This window comes from Silene latifolia, chromosome 5 (assembly GCF_048544455.1).
Source record: "Silene latifolia isolate original U9 population chromosome 5, ASM4854445v1, whole genome shotgun sequence".
Taxonomy (NCBI): Eukaryota; Viridiplantae; Streptophyta; class Magnoliopsida; order Caryophyllales; family Caryophyllaceae; genus Silene; species Silene latifolia.
The window spans coordinates 73,687,991-73,698,335 of record NC_133530.1 but is presented as its reverse complement, the minus strand read 5'-3'; the positions used below and the strand labels follow the sequence as shown (position 1 = coordinate 73,698,335).

Genomic DNA, 10,345 nt, shown 5'->3' with positions numbered 1-10,345 from the left:
ATGGGTTTTGCATGAAGAAATTGGTGGATCAATATGTATAATTCAAATGTTGTCAATAACCAAAGTCAAGCCCAACTTCAAAGTCCAAGTCATGATGAAAAGCATAAGATTTCTACATGCATATGATGCTCTTTGGAAGCCCTAAAGAATAATAGAGCAAGCATTTACCCGGGTGCATTAAGGGTCATTAATCACGTACTTTGGATTCCTCAAGCAATTAAGTGAGGAATTAAGAGGAATTTACCCGGAAACCCACGTTCCCAATCGGGGCCGCCAACCCCGATCTGGGTTGCATGTCTCTTCAATGCTTACGTTTTACCTTGCTCCCCTATATAAAGGGGAGCCACTTCATAGCTTAGGCATATTATTCTTACGTCTCATATACTTTATAATAGCCTTAAACATTACTTTTCTCTCATTAGTTTTCACATTTTAGTTTGCAAATTATTAAGCTTTCCTTAGTTTAATCCTTCAATATTTTGTTCTACACTCAAGTTATTATTAAAGCATTTATTATTCAAGTTAATTTGGTTATTTGTCCTTCCTTGCCAGTTCATTTCCTTACAGTATTCCTACTTCTAGTTTACTATTTTACCTTTCTACATTAGTTATCGCATAGTTTATCATTAGCACGATTGTTATATCATATTAGCTTTATTCTTATTTTATGTTTCGCCATTTAGTTTCCATCATTCCTATAATCATGTTTAGTATTTCTTGCAATATAGTTTATAATTTACACTTTAATATGAGTAGCTAAATTTCCTAGTCTAAGGGCTAGGGGAGTCATGCAAAATCAAGTGTATAACATGTTAAAATAGGTTGATAATAATATTGTTCAAATTGCTTCTATCACATGTTTGCACCATAATGTTTAATCTTTGTTTAAGGCCGTATGCATTGGTTAGTTTGTTCATTAATTCTAAAAGTCGAGAGGCATGGAATCGAATTAGACAAAGCATGTGTAGTAGGACGACCTAGTCATGGATTTCTCTAGGACCTGGTCTATGGTTGATACTAATGCCGTAAGGTGGGTGTCTCTAAGCCTAAGCAATTGACAATGTTTTAATACCAAGTTTAACATAATTATATATTTATCTTTGCATGTGTGACCCGACCCCCTTAGACTCCTTTTTTATTATATAATTCATAGTTTTTGTTAATTATCAAACCAAACAAACAAACCCAAAATGAAATCGATCTTGCTAGAAATCTTCCCATAGCATTTCACAACGCAATTCCCGTCTCCTTGTGTTCGACCCCTATTGCTACATTCATTTGTTATTTAGGATAATTATCTTTGCACTGGTACACGATAAACCTATCAAATTTTGGCACCGTTGCCGGGGAAACGGTTTCATTGCATTTTGAATTGTCGATTTTTGTCTTGTTTTTTTTTGTCTTGAGGAACACTTGTTCCTTGAGACCATTACTTATCATTTTCCTAGAAATTCTTGTCTTATGCCCAGGTCCTCTCGTAGTGGAGAATTGCTTTCACCGGGTTCCGACCCCGAGAAAATCTTTAGGAGAAGACGACGTTTTTGGAAGGAAGTGAAAGAAGCCACTTCTTCCGTACAAGTTGAAAGTGCTAGAAAGTCTTACTTAAACGATATAGAAGTTCTTGAAGAAGAGGAGGTTTCCAGTTCATCATGTCCACCACCACCACCATCTACTACTAAAAAGATGGTGAAACTTTCCGATCACTCAAAGCCTACTGCGGCCATGCATCCGGCCGGTATCACAACTACTCAAATTACCGCGCCGGAATTCGAAATCAAACCGGCTTTCATTAGCCTTGTGGAGAGAAAGCAATTTGGGGGAAGTCCTTTGGAGGATCCCAATTTGCATGTGCAAAATTTCTGTGATTATTGCTCCATGATCCGTCAAACGAGCATCACTCAAGCCCAAATAAGGGAAATACTTTACCCTTTCTCTTTGAATGACAAGGCCAAGCTTTGGATCAATAGCCTTGACCGCACCGCCATGGGAAACACCAATTGGGAGACTTTGGCTCTTGCTTTCTATCAAAAGTTTTTCCACCGGAAAAAACTCAAACTTTGAGGAGCCAAATCACCGGATTTCGTCAACAAGCTCTCGAGAGCTTATATGAGGCTTGGGAGAGGTACAAGGAGTTGCAAAGACAATGCCCACATCATGGGCTAAATGATTGGTTTCTAGCAATAACATTCTACAATGGATGTTGCGCCCAGTCCCGAAGGATTCTTGATTCCGCCAACAATGGGCGATTTGATCAAATTGATACCGATATTGCTCATGCCACGATCGAATCTATGGCTAAAATGATGCACAATATGTCAATTCCCAAAGTGTGCCACTCAAAGGTAAAGAAGAATCCTTCAACAATTCCGTTTTGCTAGCTCAAATTGCCTTACTCCAACAACAATTGGCGGATAAAGATGCCAGAGATTCCCTACAAAAACTCAATGACGTGTCTTCCACGAGTCAAATCATTGTTTGTGATGGTTGCAGAGGTGCGGGTCATTACGCCGCTCATTGCCGAGCTCCTATCGAAGAGGTAAATGCTTTTCAAGATTTTAGACAAAGTTCATATCCACGGGGTACATTTTCCAACACTTATAACCCGAATACAAAATTCCATCCGAACTTGTCTTACACTAGCAACAATATGCTTAACCCTCAAACCCCACCACAACAAAATGCCTATGTCCCTCAACAACAAAAGTACAATCCTCCACCGGGTTATCAAAACCAACAAAGGTCACCTCAACAAAACTACCAACAAGGGCCACCACCTCAAAATAGTTAACAAAACAACCAAGGAGGAGGTAAGCTTGAGGGCTTGATTGTCCAAATGCAAAGGGAATTACTGTCTCAAATCCAAAATAATGATCGAGCTCATTGTGCCGCAATCAAGATTTTGGAGCAACAAGTGGGTCAACTAGCCACTTCTAGCTCTCAAAGGAAGACCGAACAACTACCACCCCAAGGTACGCAACCACACGAGGCCGTTGAGAAGTGGTACAAGCTATGATGAGCCATCCATGACCTTGGATGATGAGTTGGTTGTTAAAAAGGCTAAGCTTGAGGGAAGTGCCAAAAAAGAAGGCTAGTGAAGAGCCTCTTGTTAAGGATCGTGTGCCATTTCCTCATCGGTTATTGATGCTAAAGAGAAAGAGCAAGCTTGATGCCAAAGATGTTGAGCCCCCTATGCCCAAAGAAAGTGATGTGGAAATTTTTGAGGAAGTCTCTCCTAATACTAAGGAGAGTGATGCCGTTCCTAAGACGGTGGAAGTTCCCGTTGAGAATGGGAAAGTGAAAGTAGGAGATGTGGAGGATGCTCCTCCAAAGGAAGTTGTTCAAGTACCGTTTTCTCATCGCCTAGCAAAGCACAAGGAGGAAGGTAAGTTTTGTAAGTTCTTGGAAGTTTTTAAAAATTTGCAAGTCACCATCCCATTTATAGAATTGCTTACCCAAGTCCCCTCCTACGCAAAATTTATGAAGGAAATTCTCTCAAAGAAGCGATCCTTTAATGAGGTTGAGACCATTGCTTTAACCGAAGAGTGTAGTATACTCTTACAAAACAAGTCTCCCCCGAAACTTAAGGACCCCGGTAGTTATTCTATTCCTTGCACTATAGGCACATATACGATTGATAAGGCCCTTTGCAACCTAGGTGCTAGTGTAAGTGTCATGCCCTATTCCCTTTGTGAAAAACTCAACATGGGTGCTCTAAAATGCACAAGTACAACATTGCAAATGGCGAATCGTTCTTTAAAGCGACCCTTAGGTGTCTTAGAAAATGTACCCGTCAAAGTTAGCAAGTTTTTCATACCCGTTGACTTCCTCATACTTGATATGGCCGAGGACTTACAAACCCCAATTATATTGGGTAGGCCATTTTTACGCACCGCGGGTGCGCTAATTGATGTGAAAAATGGGAGGTTGACGTTGGAAGTGGGTGATGACCGGGTTTCTTTTAGCAAAAACAACACCATTAGAAGCCCAATGTTACAAGAGTCTTGTTATTTACTTAGCACTGTGGACTCTTCTAATGCCTCTACTACACTTGGATCCTTACTAATGGATCCGTTAGAGGAAGATATTGATGTTGATTGTTTTGTAGGTGACGATGCTAAGGGAACTATTGCAAAGAGTGCCAAAAAGAAAGGGAAATTTTATTTGAAGAATTTCAAATGGTTGCGGAATGCAAAAGGAGCTATGAAATGGAGCTTGGTTGGTGGCAAGCTCAATAAAAAAACTTGACCAAATAGCTTCTTACGTCGTGCGGGACGTTAAACCAGCGCTTCTTGGGAGGCAACCCAAGCTTTTTTATTTGCTTTTATTTATTTTTGTTTTTATTTTTCTGCAATTTATTGTTTTTCGTAGATTAGTAATAAAATACTCGACTTGACGATCTTTCTTTTTGTGATTTTTAGGTGAAAATGAAGAAAGGAGACTTAGGAGAGAATATGGCACGCTTCCCCATGCAAGAACCCCGTTTGGGGACGTGGTTTTCAAGAAACAGAAAGCAATTTAAAAGTAATGCGGAAGCAAGTCAAAAAGCCGAAAAGGAGGTCAACCCCGATCGGGGTTGCCAGCTCCGATCGGGGTCGTGGTTTTGTAGTTTCTTGGCAGCTTTCACGGGTAAGTAAAAATAAAGAGAACAAATTCTTCTATCACTTTGCAACCCGACGATACATTCTCTACTCTATCTCTATCATTTTTTCTTCATTTCATCACCTAAAATCTCAAGGAACGTCAATTTCTTCATCAATTTTGCAAGAATCATTCAACCATTAACATCAATTGGTAAGTTTTCTTCCTTTTTCTTTTTAATTTCATCCATTTCAATCAATTAAATTGAATTATGCAAACCCTAACTCAATTTGGGGGGATTTGATTTTTTTGCTTTTTAGTACTAGAAATTGATTGTAGAATGCTTTATTCTTGTTTGTAGTATGAATTAGTTCACTAATTCATTCTATTTATGTCTATTTGAATGAATTTTAGTTTGCCTTAAGATGAATATTTGTCTTAAGTTTCAGAAAAATGGCACTAACAAAACCTCATACACAAGGTGCTTTCAAGAGGAGAAGAGGTGAGGCGGAACCCTCAAATACTGTGGAGGATGTGCAGATGGAAGAGGTCCCGGAATGGTGATGCCTGTCGTTGTGTGCACCAAAAATAATATTTATAATACCTATTAAAACTAACAGAAGTTAGTGGTAACAGGGTCGAACCACAGAGAGGCGGGGGAGTTTCTATTGTTTAATATTCTAGTCTTAGGGTAACAATTTGAGGGGGTTCGGATTTTGTCTAAGTCTAAATGCAAATGAAATAAATAAGCAAATAAAAACAAGCAGATAATAAGATGATGTAAACAAATAATAGAAAGGAGCTAGAATGGTCGGGTCACTATAGCTATGATGGCACAAAAGTCTAGGTAAGTCTCGAAACACAGTCGTGGGTGATGGGTATGACAAGTCCTCTCGGTCCAAGTCAACTAATAGCCCCTTTCGGTCTATGCTATTAGTCCCTAGGTGTCACTAATACTAACTTTCGTTCTTGACTAGTGATCCTAATGCCTAAATTACATTATCTTTCGATCTAGCAATTTAGCCGTCTTAATTCGTTAATCTAAGTCCTTCCCTATCTTTCGATCTACGGGTTGGTCAAAACTAAGCACCTAACAAGTCTCCGCTAGGTCTCATTGATAGATATTGCACTTAACGATTCAAACGAAGCAAATCAGACACGAAGGTGGTCGACCAACCAGCTACCCCAGTCGATCGACCAACCGATTCAGTCGACCGATCAGATAAGCCAGTCGGTCGACCAAGCCCTAATACGAGGGTAACCTATCCTAGTGCCATCTACGCTAAGTTCGCCTACATCCTAGCAATGGTGATTTAGCTAGACATAATAACGATAATAACAACAATGAAATTCGTAAAAACTATAAAGAAAGACATGATCGAATAATTATAGCAATAATAACGCATAAACTAATCTAGGGTTCAAGGGATCTAAACTATCAATTTTCTAAACTAATAAAACAGTAAAGCAAACTGTAAAATAAGAACAAGGACTACCGAAAATAAAAGAGGAATGAATGGATCCGCAATAAGAACTTTATTGATAACTAAAATATGAATTGAATGTGAATGAAACCTAAAGTAGCGTAATATGAAAACTAGATGATCGATATAGGAGGGTTGTGTTACGTTATATAGAAGAAGTAACGTAACCTAATTTCCTAAACTTAAGTACAATGGGCTTTTACTGATCTTTTAATTCCCGTCAGATTCAAGAGGCAGTCGACCGACCATAGATAGCAGTCGACTGACCAACTATCGGCTCCCATGCTCTGTTCACGTTAAAGTTCTCCATAAAGACATTTGTTGTTCGACCGACCACTGGGCACGGTCGGTCGACTGATGTAGCTGATAATTTGCTTCCAAATTTGTCTTTCAAGCTCCGAAATGCGTGCCAACCTTGTTCCTCGAGCATTCTCCTTATGTCCAATCCTATGCTAAGCGCTCCGGGACAGATTTGGTCCATTTTCCGCCATGTTCTTCACATTCCTACAAAATCACACGAAAAAGGAAGAAATACACGAAACAAGGGAAATAGTAGCATAAACTACTCAATTGAGCTCTGAAATGCGTGTGAAATGAGGTGCAAAACATCATATATTAGACACGCATCAAACTTCCTCTAACCAAACCCTTGCTTGTCCCCAAGCAAGAACTAGACTCGATCTTAGATCCTGATGGAACGAGTTCAATCTCAGAGCGAAATGCAACCATAAAGCCTAAACCAATTTAATGCTACAAATCAACAATCAATTAGCAATATGAATCATGCAAACGAGTTATGTAGTCATTAAAAACTTGTTGAACCGTCAACTATAGAGACTTATCAATTCGGACTCTCACGGATCGCTCATATCACACATAAGCAAAGGTGAATATATGTAAAAGATAGAAAGAAGTAAATATGTAATGACGCTTACCTAACTACGACCTATAAGAACATGTCTGCAGTCTAATATGAAAATAATCTCTACAACCGTACATACGCATTCCAACCATAAAGGACCATGACACATGCCGAGGTAATATGGATATGTGAGGAAAAGGGTAAGAAGGGGCTAAAATGAATTTGGATATGAGGAGTAATAAGCCAAGCTAGTACTACAATCCAGACTATAAGCGAATCCCAACTTCAAACTCAATGTAAATGATACAATATGGTGCCAAAATTAAGCACAAAACTCACAACCTCCACAAAATTCAACTCCCCAAAGAATATAAATGATAACATGGGAGTGAAAATCACCAAATCATAATAATTGAAACATGTGATTTTTCGAATTTGCAGTAACCATGGTCGACCGACCATAGGGGACGGTCGGTCGACTGAATGTCGGGTCTGATACAATTTTTTCGTCTTTTTTTTTTTTTCTTTCTTTCTATATATATTTTCTTTTTCTTTTCTCTTCTTTTCCTTCTCATCATTTCACCAATCACTCAATTGAGCATATAACCAAATAGCATTAAGCACATTCCCAAAAACACCATTACTAGCTCGGATAAGGTAGGCTAAATATAGTATGTAGTTTATGGGACAAAAAAGGCAAATTTGGCTATGAGGGACTTATGGGTAAAATGAGAAAAGGGGTCCTCTTCCACATGTGTCAACAAACCACAAACCAAATGCGTACAGGTATTAAGCAGATTAAGTTCATATTTATGCATATTGATATAACATGTCTCATAAGGAGTAACTACTCACAATCCTAGATAAACCGGTCACAGATGACACCAGTTTAGGCTCTAATAACTCAGAAAATGATGTAGTTTGCCAAAAATCAAAGTCAAGTCTAAAGCTCAGCAAGATATTTAACGAAAACTCGTAGATATGCATATGTGATTCTATTAATAACATGTCAATTAGCAAGGCTTAGGCATACACAGCTGAAAATGCAATGTCATCATTGAAATACTACCGTTCCGACTCAACCTACATGCTAAAATAAACGTGATATTTTTTTGATTTTTTTTTTTTTGGTATTTTGGTATATATGGAGGAATTAAATAACAATTCAAACAGAATAATTAAACGAGAATGCAAAAACAAATGAATGCTATGCAATGCAAAACCCTTCCCCAAACCAAATCACACAATGTCCCCATTGTGCGAAATCATGTATAAGAAGCGAAAAAAAGAAATGGGAATTTGCATTTAAAGAACTACAACTAAATAAGACATAAGAGAAAAAGATGTCGGGAACTCACAAGATTTAAGCGCAAACGGAAACCTCCCCAAACCAGCGCGAGCTAGGAGGTTTCGGTAGCCAGCAGTGCTACCATAAGATACCTGAAAGACAGAAAAGCAAACATCATTCGGAAATAAAAGAATTTGGGCGGGAAAAATGTGCATGGAATTTAAAGTAGAAGAAAACGAGAATCAAGTATAGCAGCGTTGGTGGTCGACCGGCTGATGGTACTAGTCGACCGACCACACGACGGGTAAACAGTGCTCTCTGGAAGCAGCAACCCGGTCGATCGACCAAGGGAACCGGTCGACCGACCATTGCACCTGATGCAACAGTCTTGTTTTCTTCGAAATAACTCAATAGATTGAGTTATCATGGTCTACAGCCTGCAAATGCACAATATATACGCGCCCAAAAACTTGCACAAACCCAAAGTAAAGTCTATGGTCTTAAAAATCCTAAAACAAACCAAACAAAGCAAAGTCTCGTGCAAACCAAAAACAGTAAAAAGTCTTAAATGCGATAAATTTTCTTAAAAACTCAAGCAATAAAATGTTTATTCGCAAAAAATGCGGAGAATATCCGACCATGGCTTTTGGCTACACGAAGTACCCTCCACGGTGGTTATCTTCTCAGCACTCCAATCCACAACATCGTCCGACGGATCTACATCTGACGCATCCTCCCACTTGTCATCTGACTCCTCAAGCTCCAAGTCAGAAACTGTAACTTTAGCCGGCTCATCCTCTTCAGGCTCCTCGTCAGTGCCATAACTCAAGCATCCAAGGCCACCTCTCTGCACTATAGGCTCAACTGGAGTAACGGGCGGCTCATCCTTCCCCAAACCAGCTCCTGCAATAGATGAAACAGACAAATCGTCCTCCAATTTGCTCCCAATCTGGGGCGGAGGTGTCACAACAGCAGGAATAACGGGTACAGGCAATAAAGTAGGAACATCAGAAATGACCATATAAGACGGTTTAGCAGAAATAGCATTGCATGTAACGGCCCACATGGGATCCTTCTTTCTAGCGGTTTGAGCAAAAACAATGGACTGTTTGCCCACCCTAAAGGTCAAGGTCCGCTCCCCAACATCAATTATTGCACCAGCAGTGTGCAAAAATGGTCTCCCTAGAATGATAGGTATATGATCGTCCTCGGGCATGTCTAGGACAATAAAGTCAACAGGGAAAAAGAATTTCCCTATGGACAGGAATGTCCTCTAAGACCCCTATAGGCTGGACCGTAGAGCGATCAGCCATCTGAACAGTCATGTTGGTCACGGTAAATTTGGTCAAGCCTAATTTCTTCGCTAGACTTAAGGGCATGACACTAATGATATCCCCCAAATCACATAAGGCTTTCTCTATGGGAAATGTGCCAATAGGACATGGGACAGAGAAACTACCTGGATCAGCTAATTTCCGGGGGGAAGTCTGAGTCAAATAGGAGCTAGACTCCTCAGTAAATGCTATAGACTGGACAGGCTCAAGTGACCGTTTTTTAGTTAAAAACTGCTTCATGAATTTCATGTAAGCGGGCACTTGATTGACCAACTCAAGGAAAGGTACCTGAACATTTAAACTACGAATCACATCTTTGAATTTATCGAAAGATACTTGTTCTTTGGTCGGAATTAGCCTCTCCGGATATGGGACGCAATAGTACCATCCGTAGTTGGAGCTCTCCTCAAAAATCTTGGAGTCGAATTGCCTTGGAACAAGAATTCACGCAAGTTATCAGGCATAGATGAGCGATAAGGCTCAGCGTCAGCAGCACTGGTGGTCGGTCGACCACCCTCCTCGGTCGGTCGACCAGGGACAATTTTACCCGAATTGTCAGAAGCATCAGGGAAATCTTCTGGAACAGCATCAGTGGTCGACCGACTGGGTGATGCGGTGGTCGATCGCTTCTTCTCTTTATATCGTCTTCTGTTTCTTCCCTTTTTCAGCAGCCTTTTTCTTTCCTTTAGCATTTTCAACTGTAGGATCCTCAAGTGTAGACCCACTCCTGGTAGTAATAGCATTAAGGGTCTTCTTCTTTTGGTCCGGCTGCGATGGTAATTGCCCAGGAGCTCGAGTT

At 39.9% G+C, this 10,345-nt stretch overlaps 1 non-coding gene across 1 annotated transcript; it reads right to left on the bottom strand.

Moving 5' to 3' along the window:
• Nucleotides 1–2,054: 2,054 nt before the first annotated feature.
• LOC141658087 (small nucleolar RNA R71) lies at nucleotides 2,055–2,161 on the bottom strand. The gene has a single exon (XR_012548995.1). It is a non-coding gene; the product is annotated as a small nucleolar RNA R71 (small nucleolar RNA).
• Between the last annotated feature and the right edge of the window lie 8,184 nt (nucleotides 2,162–10,345).